The sequence below is a fragment of the Phyllostomus discolor genome, chromosome X (genome assembly GCF_004126475.2).
Source record: "Phyllostomus discolor isolate MPI-MPIP mPhyDis1 chromosome X, mPhyDis1.pri.v3, whole genome shotgun sequence".
Lineage (NCBI taxonomy): Eukaryota > Metazoa > Chordata > Mammalia > Chiroptera > Phyllostomidae > Phyllostomus > Phyllostomus discolor.
In genome coordinates, this window is record NC_050198.1 from 57,084,337 (window position 1) to 57,100,406 (window position 16,070).

A 16,070-nucleotide genomic window follows, 5' to 3' on the forward strand; every position below is an offset into this window, starting at 1 on the left:
TTGTTTTTGTTTTTTTTTTTTGGTGGAGTCTATAGGATTTTCTATGTACATTATCATGTCATCTGGAAAAAATTACAGTTTTGCTTTTTCATTTCCAATGTGGATGCCTTTTATTTCTTTTTTCTTGTCTGATTGCTGTAGCTAGAATTTCCAATACTTTGTTGTATAGAAGTGGTGAAAGTGGACACCGTTGTCTTGTTCCTGATCTTAACAGAAAAGCTTTTAGTTTTTGCTCATTGAATATCAAATTGGCTGTAGATTTCTCATATATGGCCTTTATTCTGTTTTGGTATGCTCCCTCTACTCCCACTTTGCTGAGGGTTTTTATCGTAATTGGGTGATGTACTTTATCAAACACATTTTGAGTATCTATTGATATGATCATATAGTTCTTGTCTTTCTTTTGGTTATGTGATGTATTGTGTTTATTGTCTTCCATATTGTACCATCCTTGCATCCCTGGGATGAATCCAAACTTGTCCACAGTGTATGATCTTTTCAATGTATTGATGAATGCAGCTTTCCAATATTTTGTTTGAGAATTTTTCAACTGTGAGTATTCCACCAGTTATTCTTTATTGAGTCATGACACATTCAAAATTATTTATGTGATTGCGTACAAATTAGGTTTCTTCTTCATTTTATTTAATATTTCCATCATCCTTTCATTCAGCGTAACACATTCATGGCAAAGCATGTTATCTTCTAGGTCTTAGAATGAGAAATTGCAGGCCATTAACAGGAGGAGAGAGATGATTATTTTAGGAGTAACAGACACCCAAGTCTGACTGGCATGGAACTGCAAATGAACCTACCTTTCTTTGTCTGCCACGAGAGTTCTGCCATGGGCCACATACCACCTGAAACCACATGTTTGAAGCAGAAAGTTCTCAGCAAGTACAGGAATAGAACATGAATTCACAGACTTATGTTGTATAGCTGTTTCAGCAATTCCTGTCAGTGCTGCTAATATGGCCTCCTGAGCTGAAGTTGTCACTTCAAATGTATTGGTCCCTTTCTCTTTCTTACTCATCTTACAACTTTTATTACTTCTTGCTTCCTTGATCACCACCTCGCATATCCTCAAACAGGACTGCAATGTGTCCTCCTGTGGTGTTTCAGGAGCTCTTTATGCTGTTTCCATATCCCTCACTCACTTGTTTTTTCTTCAGAGTAAGGATGTTCCTTCAGCCTCATATAAATCTGTTTCCTTGCCTTTCGTACACCACTTAATTTGTTGGCACCAGTTCTGTAAAGTATCATGACACACTTTATTAATTAAAGGTGAAATGGTTGGCAAGGGGAAAATTGGTTTGTGGCAATCTTTGAATTGCTCATTCATCTGGGAGAATAAACTATATTGTTTGTTCTAGACATCCTTAGGTTAGCTCCTGAGGTGGAAGTAATGTTTGGCTCCATTTCATGTTCTTCATTACATTAATCATTAACTGGAATTAATGTGAAAATCATACTTTCTTCACCTAATTATTCTTCAAATATATCCTTTGTCATTGCTATCCAAATTTGAATTTGTCACTTCCAGGAATCTAAGTGGAAAGCAAAACCAGCAGTATTGAGGACATGAGGACACTTGCAGATTATTCCTTTTAGCTTCTTTGTTGAGGATTTTACCATTTATGTTTATCAGTGATACTGGCCTGTAGTTTTCTTTCTTTGTGGTGTCTTTATCTGGTTTTGGGATTAGAATGATGCTGGTCTCATAAAAAGAGTTGTGGAGCCTTCCCTCTTCCTGGATGCTTTGGATTAGTTTAAGAAGGATAGAGGTTCATTCTTCCTTAAATATTTGTAAAATTCCCTTGTGAAACTGTCCGTTTCAGGGCTTTCATTTGCTGGGAGATTATGATCACTGTTTCAATTTCACTAGCAGTTATTAGTATGTTCAGACTTTCTGCTTCTTCTTGACTTAGATTTGGAAGATTATATGTTTTGAGAAACTTTTTTCATTTCACCCAGGTTTTCAAACTTCTTGGCATATAGTTGTTCATAATAATTTCTTACAATCCTTTGTATTTCTGTAGTTTCATGTGTAATGTCTCCCCTTTTATTTCTGATTTTATTTCTTTGGGCCATCTTTCTCTATTTCCTGATGAGTTTGGTTAAAAGCTTGTCAATTATTTTATTATTGTCATTTCAATACAGTTTTCTCCACTTACACTGCACCATGGCCCCCTGCCCCACCCATCCCTGCCTCTCACCCTTGAACCTATCCCCTTTGGCTTTGTCCATGTGTCCTTTATACATATTCCTTGGAGGACCTTCTCTTATTTTCCCCCATTAACCCTCTCCTCCTCTTCTCTGGTTACTGTCAGTTTGTTCTTTATTTCAATGTTTCTGGTTATATGTTGTGTACTTATTTGTTTTGTTGATCAGGTTCCATTTATAGGTGAGATCATATGCTATTTGTCTTTCACCACCTGGCTTTTTTGGCTTACCATATTTCTCTCCAGTTCCATTCATGCTGTTGTAAATGGTTGGAATTCATTCTTACTTTCTGCTGCATAGTATTCCACTGTATAACTGTACCATTTTTTTAAACCACTTATTTTAAACATATGTCACCACACCATAAAAGCCAGATAGGAAGTCATTGGCAGGAAAATCTCAGACATTCCATGCAGCAACATCTTCACTGATAGATCCCCTAAGGCAAGAGCCATAAAGGAAAGAATAAACAAATGGGACCTCATCAAAATAAAAATCTTCTGAAGGCAAAAGAAAACAGCAGAAAAATGTAAAGAGAACCAGTTGTATGGGAAAATATATTTGCCAATGGTACCCCAGACAAGGGTTTGATCTCCAAAATATATAAAGATTTTGTTTTTCTTTTCAAAGAACCAGCTTTTGGATTTATTGATCCTTTGAATTATTCTTTTAATCTCTATGTAATTTAATTATGCTCTGATCATGATTATTTCCTTCCTTCTACTTACTCTGTTTGTTTTTGTTTTATGTTTTGTTTTTTGTTTGTTTGCTTCTCCAGTTCTTGTAGATATAGGGTTAGGCTGATTATTTGAAAATTTTCTGTCTTTTTTAGGTAGACTTGTACTACTATGACTTTCCCTCTCAAGACTTCCTTCACTGTGTTCCATAGGTTTTGGGTGTTTTGTGTTCCTTTTAATTTGTTTCCATAAATTTTGATTTCTTCCTTGATGCCATTATTAACCTATTCATTGTTTAATACCATGCTATTCAGTATCCATGAATTTGAGTGTTTTTGAGTTTTTTTCTTTGATGTTGTTTTCTGGTTTTAAGGCATTGTAGTCTAAGAAAATGGTTGGTATGATTTCAATTTTCTTGAATTTGTTGAGGCTTGTTTTGTATCCTATTGTGTGGTCTACCTTTGAAAATCTGCCAAGTGTATTGGAAAAGAATGTATCTTGCTTCCTGGGGTGAAAAGCTTGTATATCTCAGTTAAATCCATTTGATCTAGGGCATCGTTCAGTGCCACAATATCCTTCTTGATTCTTTGTTTGGAAGATCTATCCATTGTTGATGGTGGGTTGTTAAAAACACCGTACTATAAGTGTGTCACTGTCTATTTCTTCCTTAAGTTCCTCAAAGATTTTCTTTATATATTCAGGTGCTCCCATGTTGGGTGCATATATGTTTACAATGTTTATATCTTCATGGATTCTCCCCTCGAGTCTTGTGAAGTGTCCTGTTTTTCTTTTTATGGCCATTGTTTTGAAATTTATTTCTCTGATATAAGTATTGCTATCCCCACTTTTCTTTCCATTTGCTTGGAATATTTTTCCAGCCCTTTGCTTTCATTCTGTGTAAGTCGTTTGTTCTTAGGTGGGTCTCTTGTAAGCAGTGTATGTGCTGGTCATGTTTTCTTGTCAATTCAACTACCCTATGTCTTTTTCTTTTTCTTTTTTTTTTTAAGATTTTATTTATTTATTTTTAGAGAAGGGAAGAGAGGGAGAAAGAGAGGGGGAGAATCATCAATGTGTTGTTGCTTCTCACATGCCCCCTACTTGGGACCTGGCCTGCAATCCTGTCATGTGCCCTAAACCAGGAATTGAATTAGCAACACTTTGGTTCAAAGGCTGGCACTCAGTCCACTGAGCCACACCAGCCAGTGTTCCCCTGTTTTTTGATTGGAGCATTTAATCCATTTAATGGATTTATAATTATAATTAATGGGTACATTTATAATTATTATTAATAGGTACTTATTCATTGCCATTTTTCCCCTTTATACTTCTATTCCTCTCTCTCTTACTCTATTCCTTCATCTTCTTAAAGCAGTCCATTTAGCATGTCTTGCAGGGCTGGTTTGGTGGTATATTCTTTTAGCCTTCTTTTTTCTAGGGAATGTCTTAATTTGCTTTCTGTTTTTATTAAGAGCTTTGCTGGGTAGAGTAGTCTTACCTTCAGGCCTTTGCTTTTTATTACTTGGAATAGTTCTTGCCATTCCCTTCTGGCTTGTAGTGTTTCTGTTGAGAAATCAGCTGCTAGCCTTATCGGAGCTCCCTTGTGAGTTACTTTGTGTTTCTCCTTTGCTTCCTTTAATATTCTCTCTTTGTCTTTCAGTTTTCTCATTTTAATTATGATGTGTCTTGAAGTGGACTTCCTTGGGTTCATCTTGTTTGTGACCTTTGGTGCTTCCTGAATTTGTGTGACGTTTTCTCTCATCAAATTATGGAAGTTTTCTGTCATTACTTTTTCAAACAAATTTCTATCCCTTGGTCCTCCTCTTCCACTTCTGTTATTCCTATTATATTGATTGTATTATGTTTTATGTTGTCATACAATTCCCTTAAGTCTTCTTCATTCTTTTTTTTCCTTGCTCTTTCTGGGAGTTTTTTCTACCTTGTCCTCTGCTTTATTCCTCTTTCAATCTTCTGCTTCACCTAGTTTCATTTTAATTATTCCTACTGTGTTCTTCAATTCAGAAATTGTATCCTTCATTTCCTCTTGGTTCTTATTGATAGTTTTTATGTCCTTTTACATGCTTACATAGTTTGAAGTAAGTTCTTTGTAGCTTCCCTGTAGTTCTTTGTAATTCTCACTAAGCTCATTGAGCTTCCTTACAACCACTGTTTTGAACTAAATGTCTTATAGTTTACTTGCCTCTATTTTATTAACACTCTTTCTGGGGATTCCTCCTTTCCTTTCAATTGGGGGTTGTTTCTTTGTATCCCTACTCTAGGAGAGACTCTTCTTTTTTTCTGGTTCTTAATTTGATCTACTTTGACTCCCTGTCTTTGTGGTGTGAACTTCTGTGGTAGGACACCTGTGGATGCATTGGTACAGTCTCCTTGATATAGTGATCTTGATGCACTTGGAATGCCCGTTATGCTGTTTTTGTTATGTAATTGGGTTTTGGTTGTTTTGGGGTCCTTCTTTGGTTGGTCCTTCCCTCTAGCTCACTGAGTGACAGTCACTCCACCATTCACATCATGTATGCTGTTTAAAGGTGTTGTCAGAATAAAACCACACAGCCCAGGAAACAAAGCCAAACCAACCAATATAACTCCCACCCACAATCCCACTATAAACAGGAAATGAACCAGTATTAATAAGGGCATAAAGACATTAAAGTCATTATAGGAAAGGAGAAGTGGATATGAGATGACTATCTGAAAAAAAATGATTTTGATAGCATAGAGGGAGGAGCACCAATTAGTGTAGGGAATTGGAGCAATGCAAAGAGAGACAGTAAAGTGTACATTATGAATGAAAAATAAATGAAGAAGGGAGAATGGAGTAAGATAAGGGAGGCACATACTATTAGGTTTAAACACAAATCAAAAACATTAAAGTGAGAGAGAGAAAGCAAAAGTATAAAAAATAAATAAATAATTGAAAAGTAAGAACCAAATTGGAGAAAAAGATACAACACTGTCATCAACAAATGAGCTAAGAGTAATACAGGTGGGATGGGAGTAAGAGACAAAAAAAGAAAAAAGGAAAAGCTTAAGAGGTGTCTAGAGAAAAGGGAAATGATTTTGAGATGGTAGAGGGAGAAGGGATACTAAGCATGAGTAATGAAAACCAGGCTAAGACAGGGAAAAGTTAAAATTTGAAGTGGAAAAAAAAAGAAAAGCAAGGATGAAAAAATAAAAAGAAAAAAAAAACAGGCTAATATAAGGAAAAGTTAAAATTTTAGATTGAAAAAGGAATGGGCAGTATAAAGGCAGAATAGAGTAGGAGAGAGGAATGGTAAAATTTGAGATTTGAAATACAGAAATAGTGAAGATCTAGAAATACATTTTTTAAAAACTGCAACAACAACTACCCTATCCACAACCAATGAGCAAAGATTGCTGAAGGTGGAAAGAGAATGAGGGTATTTTAAGAGCAGAAAAATGAGTGTAGGATGATCATTGACAATGAAATTGGTTTTGAGAGTGTCAAAGAGGGAGAAATAATACAAAGTCGAATGACTTAATATGCATAAAAATTAAGGACAAGTTTTGAATGTTAAAATCTATGCAAGAAAGAAAATATTGCAAGTCATGGAGAAGATCACAGTGGGTTTCATCTCAGTAGAATATAGTATTTACCACTGTTTTGTCTTTTTGGATCCTCCTCTCTTGATGTCAGATGGTGTCCCAGTCTGGCCTTGGGAAGCATGTTCAAGACTGCCAGAGATCTATCTGTGGCTGACTCCTTCAATTTTTAATCTAGTCACTCTGTACTCAGTCAGACTTAAGAACCACAAAGTTGGGCAGAATATCTCCTGGTGGTGGGGCTATTGCTTGCCTTCAGGCTGATGCCACTTAGAGGGAGAGGGTGGTCTGCCTAAGCAAGATGTCTCCTGCAGTATGGGGGATGACTTAGCCCCAGGATCTTGGTGGCTGATCCCTCAGTTATCTCCTCAAAACCACCATCCCAGGTCTCTCCTAAAGTGTCTCTAGTCCACTCTGTCCCCCTCCTTTTCCAAAGTCCAGGTTAAGTGGTTGCATATGTAAAATTTATACATTGGCCCTTTAAATGGCCCTTAGTGTCTTCAGTCATCTGTCTCTAGCACAACAAAACCCTGCCACTTTGCAGCTGGATGTTATCTATATATTTTGGGGCTCTACTGCTGTAGGCTGGGAAACCCACCTTGAAGTTTATACCCCACACTTCTCAGGCAGATACCCCCAGCCACTGAAATATCCCTCTGGCACTTCAGCTGCCACCCATGGGAGCACAGCCAGCCCTCTTGAGTCTCCTCTGCACACCCTACCAGTCATGTGTATTGAAGCTGTTTCTTCTGTCTGTTTTTAGACTTCTCTCCTGTTATTGTTCAGTTATTTATTTAGGATAATTTCTTCACAATTTAATTGTAATTCCAGATTGGTCCAGGGAGAAGGTTAGTGTAACTTCCACTCACTCCCCCACCACTTGGATCACTCAAATAAAATAATTTTTAAAAAGAAATTGCCCTGGATGGCGTAGCTCAGTGGATTGAGCGTGGACTGTGAACCAAAGTGTCGCAGGTTCAATTCCCAGTCAGGGCACATGCCTGGGTTGCAGGCCATGACCCCCAGCAACTGCACATTGATGTTTCTCTCTCTCTCTCTCTCTCTCTCTCTCTCTCTCCCCTTCCCTTTCTAAAAATAAGTAAATAAAATATTAAAAAAAGAAATCTCTTTCTTTCTTTCTTTCTTTCTTTCTTTCTTTCTCTGTCTTTATTACTTTCTGTGTTCTCTCTGACCATTAGTACATGCACTGTACAAAAACTAACCAGTTAAAATATCTTCAAAATCTCATAATTTTTCATCTTTTACAAATATCAAAATATTTACTTTGCCCCAGATCTTCTAAAACTTGGTATAATATTTAAATACAAATTAATTAAAAATCAAATTAATATAAATAACAAATATTTATCTTGTCCCACCTATGACACATACATTCATACCTTTTAAATGATCATCAAGAAATAACATATTCAGGAGTTACATCAACAAGTGTTGGTGTAGGAAGCCTTGGACTCCCCTTCCCTTCACAAACATTACAATTCAGTCACAGTTCATGGACAAATTATGTTTATGATAAATCCAGTAACTAAATTAAATGTTGCTGCACATTGGGCTCACCAAAGCAAGCAGGCAGTTTAAGATACCGCATTTCAGTCTCTGCCTCTGGCATAATAGTACTATATGATCAGGAAGAGACCACCTAACTCTTAGCTTCTACCAGGGGAAGGAAGAGGTCCGTTTATGTGTTCAGTGCTCCAACTTTCCCTTAAGGGCTCCCCAGAGAATGATCTTTGTCTTTTCAGACTTGGAGCTCTAATGGATCTGACACAGTCTGCCTACTTGGGCAAGAGAGAAATGACTGTTTGGACTGTTAGATGCCACAGGTCTTTTCCCCTTCTCAGTGTAGAGTAAGCAGATGAAAACTCCCAGTTCTCACCTTCAATTCCAGGGCTTCCCAAAGAAATAATATCTAACTTTCCAGTCTTAAAGCTTTGATGGGTCTAACACAGTCTATCTATCTGTGAGAGAACAACGATTTGGATTGGTATAGGCTACAGATCCTCTCCCTGCTGAGAACCAAATGAGCAGACAAAAACACAGTTGCCTGTATCTCACAGAGAGAGATAGTTGCTCAAGAGCCCCAGAATCTCTTTCCAGGCTGATGAGTGGAAGTCTTTTATTGTTCAAGGCTAGTCCATGAAGACTGAAAGAGGTGTCTGCTTTATTTAATACACAGACATCAATGCAGAGTCAAAGAAAACTAATAATCAGGTAAAGGTGTTCCAAAGGAATGTAATAAATCTCCAGAAATTAACCTTAATGGAATTGAGATACATGATTTACAGTGATTTACAGAGAATTCAGTTTCACTGTCATAATGTTGCTCAACAGAGCCTAAAGAACAATGCATGATCAAAGTGAAGAGTTCAACAAAGCACTAGAGAATATTAAAAAGTACAAAACAGAGTTCATTGAGCTGAAGAACATAATCAATGAACCAAAAAATTTACTAGAGTCAACAGGAGACTACATCAAGCTGAAGAAAGGATCGGTGAATACTAAGAGACTGGAAATTATTAGCCAGATGTTGGGGTCCGCCCTGCCTGGTCTCAGGAAACTAACCACCTGTGGCTAAGGCTGAGTAAGAGGCCTCCAAACCAGGAGACACTAAGGAGACAAAACTTATTTCCCTGGCATGAACGCTACCTGTTCTGTGTCGGCGCCCAATGCTTGATCAATTAGCCAATGACAGGTAAGATTTCCCATGGGGGAATTGCCTAAGACAGGCATGATCACATGGAGGCCTCAGGGAAGGACTTGGGGGGCTGTGGAAACGAAAGGGTGATCAACATCAACCCCTGCCCCCTTGGCTTTGTCAAAGCCTGAGTTGTTCAGAAATCCAAGTCTCCCAGCTACCTTTGTCTCCTCTGCCTCACTCAGGCCTGCGGAAATAACGGGTGGTGCAGTCCAGACTAGAGTTGGCACACCCCCAGGATAATCAGACCTGGGACATAGAATATGAAAGATCCTGTGAGATCTTGTTGGAGGATGCTCTAATTAGAACATGAAGGCACAGGCAGAAAATGAAACTAGCCTTTTAGGTCCTGTAGTCTTTTTATTTATTTTATTTTTTTAAAGATTTTATATATTTATTTTTAGAGATGGAAGGGAGGGAGATAGAGAGAGAAAGACAGACGATCTTAAATGTGGGGTTGCTGGGGGTTATGGCCTGCAACCCAGGCATGTACCCTGGCTGGGAATTGAACCAGGGACACTGTGGTTCCCAGCCCAAGCTCAATCCACTGAGCTACGCAGCCAGGGCAGGTCCTGTAGTCTTTTTAAATGATAAACCCCCAAAATCTCAGCCCAGAATCCCAGCCAGAGATTTGCCACTCCCTATCAAAGCTAACTACTTGTTTTATCTTCCTTGTCAGACTGTAATTCACAAACTATTGGTATTCCTTATTTTTTTTAATCATGCTGTTTTTATTTTAATTGTTGTTACAGTACAATTTTCTATCTTTTACTCCCATCCCAGCCCACCCACCTAGGCCTCCCCTCCTCTCTCCCATTTCCACCCCCCTTAGTTTTTATCCATGTGTCCTTTATGCTTGTTCCTATAAACCTTTCCCCTTTTCCCCTGAAATTTCCCTGAAATTCCCTCTCTTCTCCCCTCCCCTCTGAACACTGTCAGTCTGTTCTCTATTTCAATGTCTAACTATATTTTGCTTCTTTCTTTGTTTTGTTGTTTAGGTTCCTGTTAAAGGTGAGATCATATGGTATTTGTCTTTCACCACCTGGCTTATTTCACTTAGCATAATGCTTTCCAGTTTCATCCATGCTTTTGCAAAGGGTAGGAGCTCCTTCCTTCTTTCTGTTGCATAGGATTCCATTGTGTAAATATACCATAGATTTTTGATCCATTTATTTACTGATGGGCATCTAGGTTACTTCCAACACGTGGCCATTGTAAAAGGTGCTGCTATGAACATTGGAGTGCATAGGTCCTTTTGGATTGGTGTTTCAGGGTTCTTAGGATATAATCTTAGCAGTGGAATTGCTGGGTCAAAAGGCAGATCGATTTTTAGTTTTCTGAGGAAGTTCCATACTGCTTTCCATAGTGGTTGTACCCGTCTGCAGTCCCACCAACAGTGCACTAGGGACCCCTTTTCTCCACAACCTCTCCAACACTTGTTGTTTGTTGCTTTGTCTATGATGGTCATTCTGACTGGTGTGAAGTGGTATCTCATCATGGTTTTAATTTGCATCTCTGATAGCTAGTGATATTGAGCATCTTTTCATGTGTCTCTGGATCATCTGTATGCCTTCCTTGGAGAAGTGTCTGTTCAAGTCATTTTCCCATTTTTAATTGGGTTACTTGTCTTGTTAGAGTGGAGTCGTGTAAGTTCTTTATATATTTTGGAGATTACACCCTTGTCTGAGGTATCATTGGCAAATATGTTTTCCTAGTTAGTTCACTTTTTATTTTAATACTGTTTTCTCTAGCTGTGAAGAAGCTTTTTATTTTGACGAGACCCCCTTTGCTTATTCTTTCCTTTATGTCCCTTGCTTGGGGGGATGTATCAGTAAAAATGTTGCTGTGTGAAATATCTGAGATTTTCCTGCCTATGTTCTACTCTAGGACTTTAATGGTGACATGGCTTATATTTGACTTTTATCCACTTTGAATTTATTTTTGTGTATGGTATAAGTTGGTGCTTGAGTTTTATTTTTTGCATGTAGCTGTCCAATGGTGTTCTCCCAACACTATTTGTTGAAGAGAGTGTTTTTACTCCACTTTATGTTGCTGCCCCATTTGTCAAATATTAATTGACAATAGAGACTTGGGCCTACTTCTGGGCTCTCTGTTCTGTTCCATTCATCCATGTGCCTGTTTTTATGCCAGTACCAGGCTGTTTTGATTACAGTGGCCTTGTAATACAGTTTGGTATCAGGTATTGTGATCCCTCCTACTTTGCTTTTCTTTCTCAAAATTGCGGCAGCTATTCAGGGTCATTTATGGTGCCATATAAATTTTGGAAGTGTTTGTTCTATGTCTGTGAAATATGCCATTGGTACTTTAATAGTTATTGCATTGAATCTGTAAATTGCTTTAGGTAGTGTGGACATTTTGATGATGTTAATTCTTCCAATCCATAAACACGGTGTATGTTTCCATTTGTCTGTGTCTTCCTTGATTTCTTTCTTCAGTGTTGTATAGTTTTCTGAATACAGGTCTTTTACTTCCTTGGTTAGATTTATTCCTAGTCATTTTATTTTTCATTTTGCCATGTTAAATGGGATTTTTTTTCTTGATTTCTGATTCTGCTGTTTCATTGTTGCTATACAAAAAAAAATGCCTTTGATTTCTGGATATTGACTTTGTATCCCACTGTTTTGCTAAATTTGTTTATTAGATAAAGCAGTTTTATGGCACAGTCTATGGAAGTTTCTACGTACATTATCACATCATCTGTAAACAGTGACAGTTTTATTTCCTCCTTTCTGATTTAGATGCCTTTTATTTCCTTTTCTTGTCTGATTGCTGTGGCTAAAACTTCCAATACTATATTGAATAAAAGTGATGAAAGTGGACAGCCTTGTCTTTTCCTGATCTTAGTGGAAAAGATTTTAGTTTTTGCCCATTGAGTATGATGTTGACTGTCAGTCTTTCATATGTGGCCTTTATTATGTTGAGGAATGCTCCCTTTATTCCCATTTTTCTGAGTGTTTTTATAATAAATGGGTGCTGTATCTTATCAAAAGCTTTTTCTGCATCTATTGATATGATCATGTGATTTTTGTTCTTGCTTTTGTTTATGTGATGTATTATATTTACTGATTTGCAAATATGGAAACATCCATGCATCCCTGAGATAAATCCCACTTGGTCATGGGGTATGGTCTTTTTAATGTATTGTTGGATACGGTTTGCCAATATTTTGTTAAGGATTTCAGTGTCTATGTTCATCAGCAATATTGACCTGAAGTTTTCTTTCTTAGTTTTGTCTTTATCTGGTTTTGGGGTTAGGATGATGCTGGCTTCATAAAAAGAGTTTGGGAGTCTTCCATCATTCTGGATTTTTTGGAATAGTCTGTGAAGGATAGGGGTTAGCTCTTCCTTAAATGTTGTGTTGTATTCTCCTGTGAAACCATCCAGACCTGGACTTCTGTGTGTCAGGAGTTTTTTTATTACTACTTCAATTTCATCTGCTGTTAGTCTGTTTAGGCTTTCTGCTTCTTTTTTATTGAGTTTTGGAAGATTATATTTTTCTAAATCTGTCCATATCACCTAGGTTTTCAAATTTCTTGACATGCAGTTCTTCATAGTAATTTCTTACAATTCTTTGTATTTCTGTGGTGTCAGTTGTAATCTCTCCTCTTTCATATCTGACTGTGTTTATTTGGATCCTTTTTTTTTATGAGTGTGCTTAAAGGCTTGTCAATTTTGTTTATCTTTTCAAAGCACCAGCTCCTGGATTCGTTAATCTGTAGAATTGTGCTTTTATTATCTGTCATTTAATTCTGTTCTGACCTTGGTTTTTTCCTTCCTTCTGCTTGCTCTGGGTTGTCTTTGTTGTTCCTCAACTTTTTGCAGATGTATGGTTAGGTTGTTTGTTTGAAATGTTTCTATCTTTTTTAGGCATGCTTGTATCTCTGTGAACTTCCCTCTCAGGACTGCCTTGGCTGTTTCACATAAGTTTGGGGTTGTTGTGAGTTCATTTTTGTTTGTTTCCAGAAACATTTTGATTTCTTCCTTTATTTCATTCTTGACCCATTCTTTATTTAATAGTGTGCTATTCAATCTCCATGATTTTGAGTGTTTCAGGTTTCTTCCCTTGGGGTTGATTTCCAGTTTCAGTCCTTTGTGGTCAGAGAAAATGCTTGGTATAATTTCAATTTTCTTGAATTTGTTGAGGCTTGCTTTGTGTCCTATCATGTGGTCTATCTTTGAAAATGTTCCATGTGCATTTGAAAAGAATGTGTATTTTGCTTCTTTGGGATGAAGGGCTCTCTCTATATATCAGTTAAGTCCATTTCATCTAAGGCAGTGTTCAATGCCACAATATCTTTGTTGATGTTTTGCTTTAGAAGATCTGTCCATTTTTGACAGTGCGGTGTTAAAATCCCATACTATAATTGTGTTGCTGTCAATATCTCTTTTGAAGTCCTCTAAGATTTTCTTTATGTATTTGGGTGCTCCTATGTTGGGTACATATATATTTACAATGTTTAAGTCTTCTTGGTGGATTCTTCCCTTGAGTATTATGAAGTGACCTTCTGGGTCTCTTTCTGTGGTCCTGCTTTGGAAGTCTATTTTGTCTGATATGAGTATTGCTACCCCAGCTTTTTTTTCCTGTTCATTTGCTTAGAAAATTTGTTTCCAGCCCTTCACTTTTAGTCTGTGTATATCTTTTGTCCTGAGGTTGGTCTCTTGTAGGCACCATAGGTGTAGGTCATGCTTTCTTATCCATTCAGCTATTCTATGTCTTTTGATTGGAGTATTTAATCTATTTACATTTAAGGTTAAGATTGATAGGTACTTATTCATTGCCATTTATGTACTGGTGTTTCTCTCTCTCTCTCTCTCTCTCTCTCTCTCTCTCTCTCTCTCTCTCTCTCTCTCCCTCCCTCCCTCCTTTCCTTTAAAGCAATCCCTTTAGCACCTCTTGCAGAGCTAGTTTGGTGGAGGTGTATTCTTTTAAACTTCTTTTATCTGGGAAGCTTCTTATTTGGCCTTCTATCTTGATTGAAAGCCTTGCTGGGTAATGTAGCCTTAGTTACAGACCTCTGGTTCTCATTACTAGAAATATTTCTTGCTGTTCTAATCTGGCTTGAAGTGTTTCCATTGAGAAGTCAGCTGCTAACCTTATTGGGGCTCCCTTGTATGTTACTTCCTGTTTTTCCTTGCTGCTTTTAAGATTCTCTCTTTATCTTGTTATTTTGCCATTTTAATTATGATATGTCTTAAGTGACCCTCTTTGGGTTCCTCTTGGTTGGGACTCTCTGTGTTTCCTGGATATGTGTGACTTTTTCTCTCATCAAATAAGGAAAGATTTCCATCATTACTTTTTCAAATAGGTTTTCTCTCCCTTGTTCTTCTTCTCCTTCTCGTACCCCATTATATGGATATTATTATGTTTCATATTATCTTGCATTTCTTTTAATTCCTCTTCATTCTTTCTGAGCTTCTTTTTATTTTCTTGCTCTTTCTGGGTGTTCTTTTGTACTTGGTCCTCCAATTCACTGATCCGATCTTCTGCTTCATAAATCCTGGTTTTGATTCCTTCTACTGTGTTCTTCAGTTCAGATATTGTATTCTTCATTTCCTCTTTACCCTTGTTGATAGTTTCTATTTCCCTTTTCATGTTGTTATAGTTTGTAGTGAGCTCATTGTAGCTTCCCTGTAGTTTCTGGTAGCTCATTGTGAACTCATTGATCTTCCTGACAATCAGTATCTGATAGTTGAGTTGCCTCTATTTCATTTAGCATTCTTTCTGAGGCTTCCTCCTTTCATTTCATTTGGGGATTGTTTTTTTTTTTTTTTTTTTTGTCTTCCCATTGTTTGTGAGACTCTTCTTGTTAGCCTCAGCTTCTCAAATTGATCTGTTCTGGCTCCCTGGGTTTGTGGTGTGAACTTTTGTGGTAGAATACCAGTGAGTTTCAGTGGTGCTGTTTCCTTGGTCTCCCAAGCTCACTGGTCTTGGGCTGTGGTTTAAGTTGGCTTTGTGTTTGCCTTTGGATTTTGATTGTTGTTGAGTCTTTCTTTGGTGGTTCCTTCCCACCAGCTGGTTAAATGTGGGTCACTCTGTCCACCACTTTCTGTATTTTGTTGTGCTGGTGAGGGCAGGTTGTGTTGAAGCTGGTTCTTCTGTGTGTACAGGGTTTAAAGAAATCTTGTTCAGTTGCTTGTATTGGGTACTGTCTCGACTGTTTAGTTGTATTTCCAGATAAGTCCTGGATTGAGGTTTGTGTGGTTACTACTCCCTCCTTCACATTCTTCTGCTGTTATCTGTTAGTGGTTCCTTAGTTGTTGGGTTTCCTCTTCCAGTGGGTATCCTGGTGTTCACCACTTCCACATATTCTTTTTTGTGATCAGTTGGAGGGGGAGGGCAAAATGGTTTAAGGCAGCATTTGAGTATTCTATGATATTTACAGTAGCAGCCAGTAGAAAAGAGTCAGAAGATCCTTTGGCTATTTGTAGTGTTAACCATGATCTTCCACCCAGCTAGCTGATTTTTAAAAGAATGGAAAGAAGATAAGACTCTTGTTGAGGAAGGAAGGATTGTAAGTTGAATCTATAAAGCAGTGAGGCTGTGAGAGGTCAGATTCTGAGGTGAAGTGAGAGTAAAGGATAGTAAATAGATGTAGTATGTCAGAAAATAGAGTTAACCACTACATTAATAGAGTTGAGGAAACCGTGAAGTGGGCTAACATCTGGGGGGGGGTTGTGAAGTATTTACAATTGCATGGAAGAGCAATTATTTACAATATTATTAGAGCACCAATCACATGACAGAATCTATGAGATCTAGATAACAAGAATAGGGAGTATAGAACCTTGAGTAGTGTGCTAATGGAACGCAGGTGAGGTGAAGGACAGTAAGTTAGCAAAATACTATTTTTAAA

At 37.6% G+C, this 16,070-nt stretch overlaps 1 pseudogene; it reads right to left on the minus strand.

Annotated features, from left to right (window-relative positions):
• Positions 1-604: 604 nt before the first annotated feature.
• On the minus strand, positions 605-1,512 carry LOC114505537 (annotated as a pseudogene).
• Positions 1,513-16,070: the final 14,558 nt, after the last annotated feature.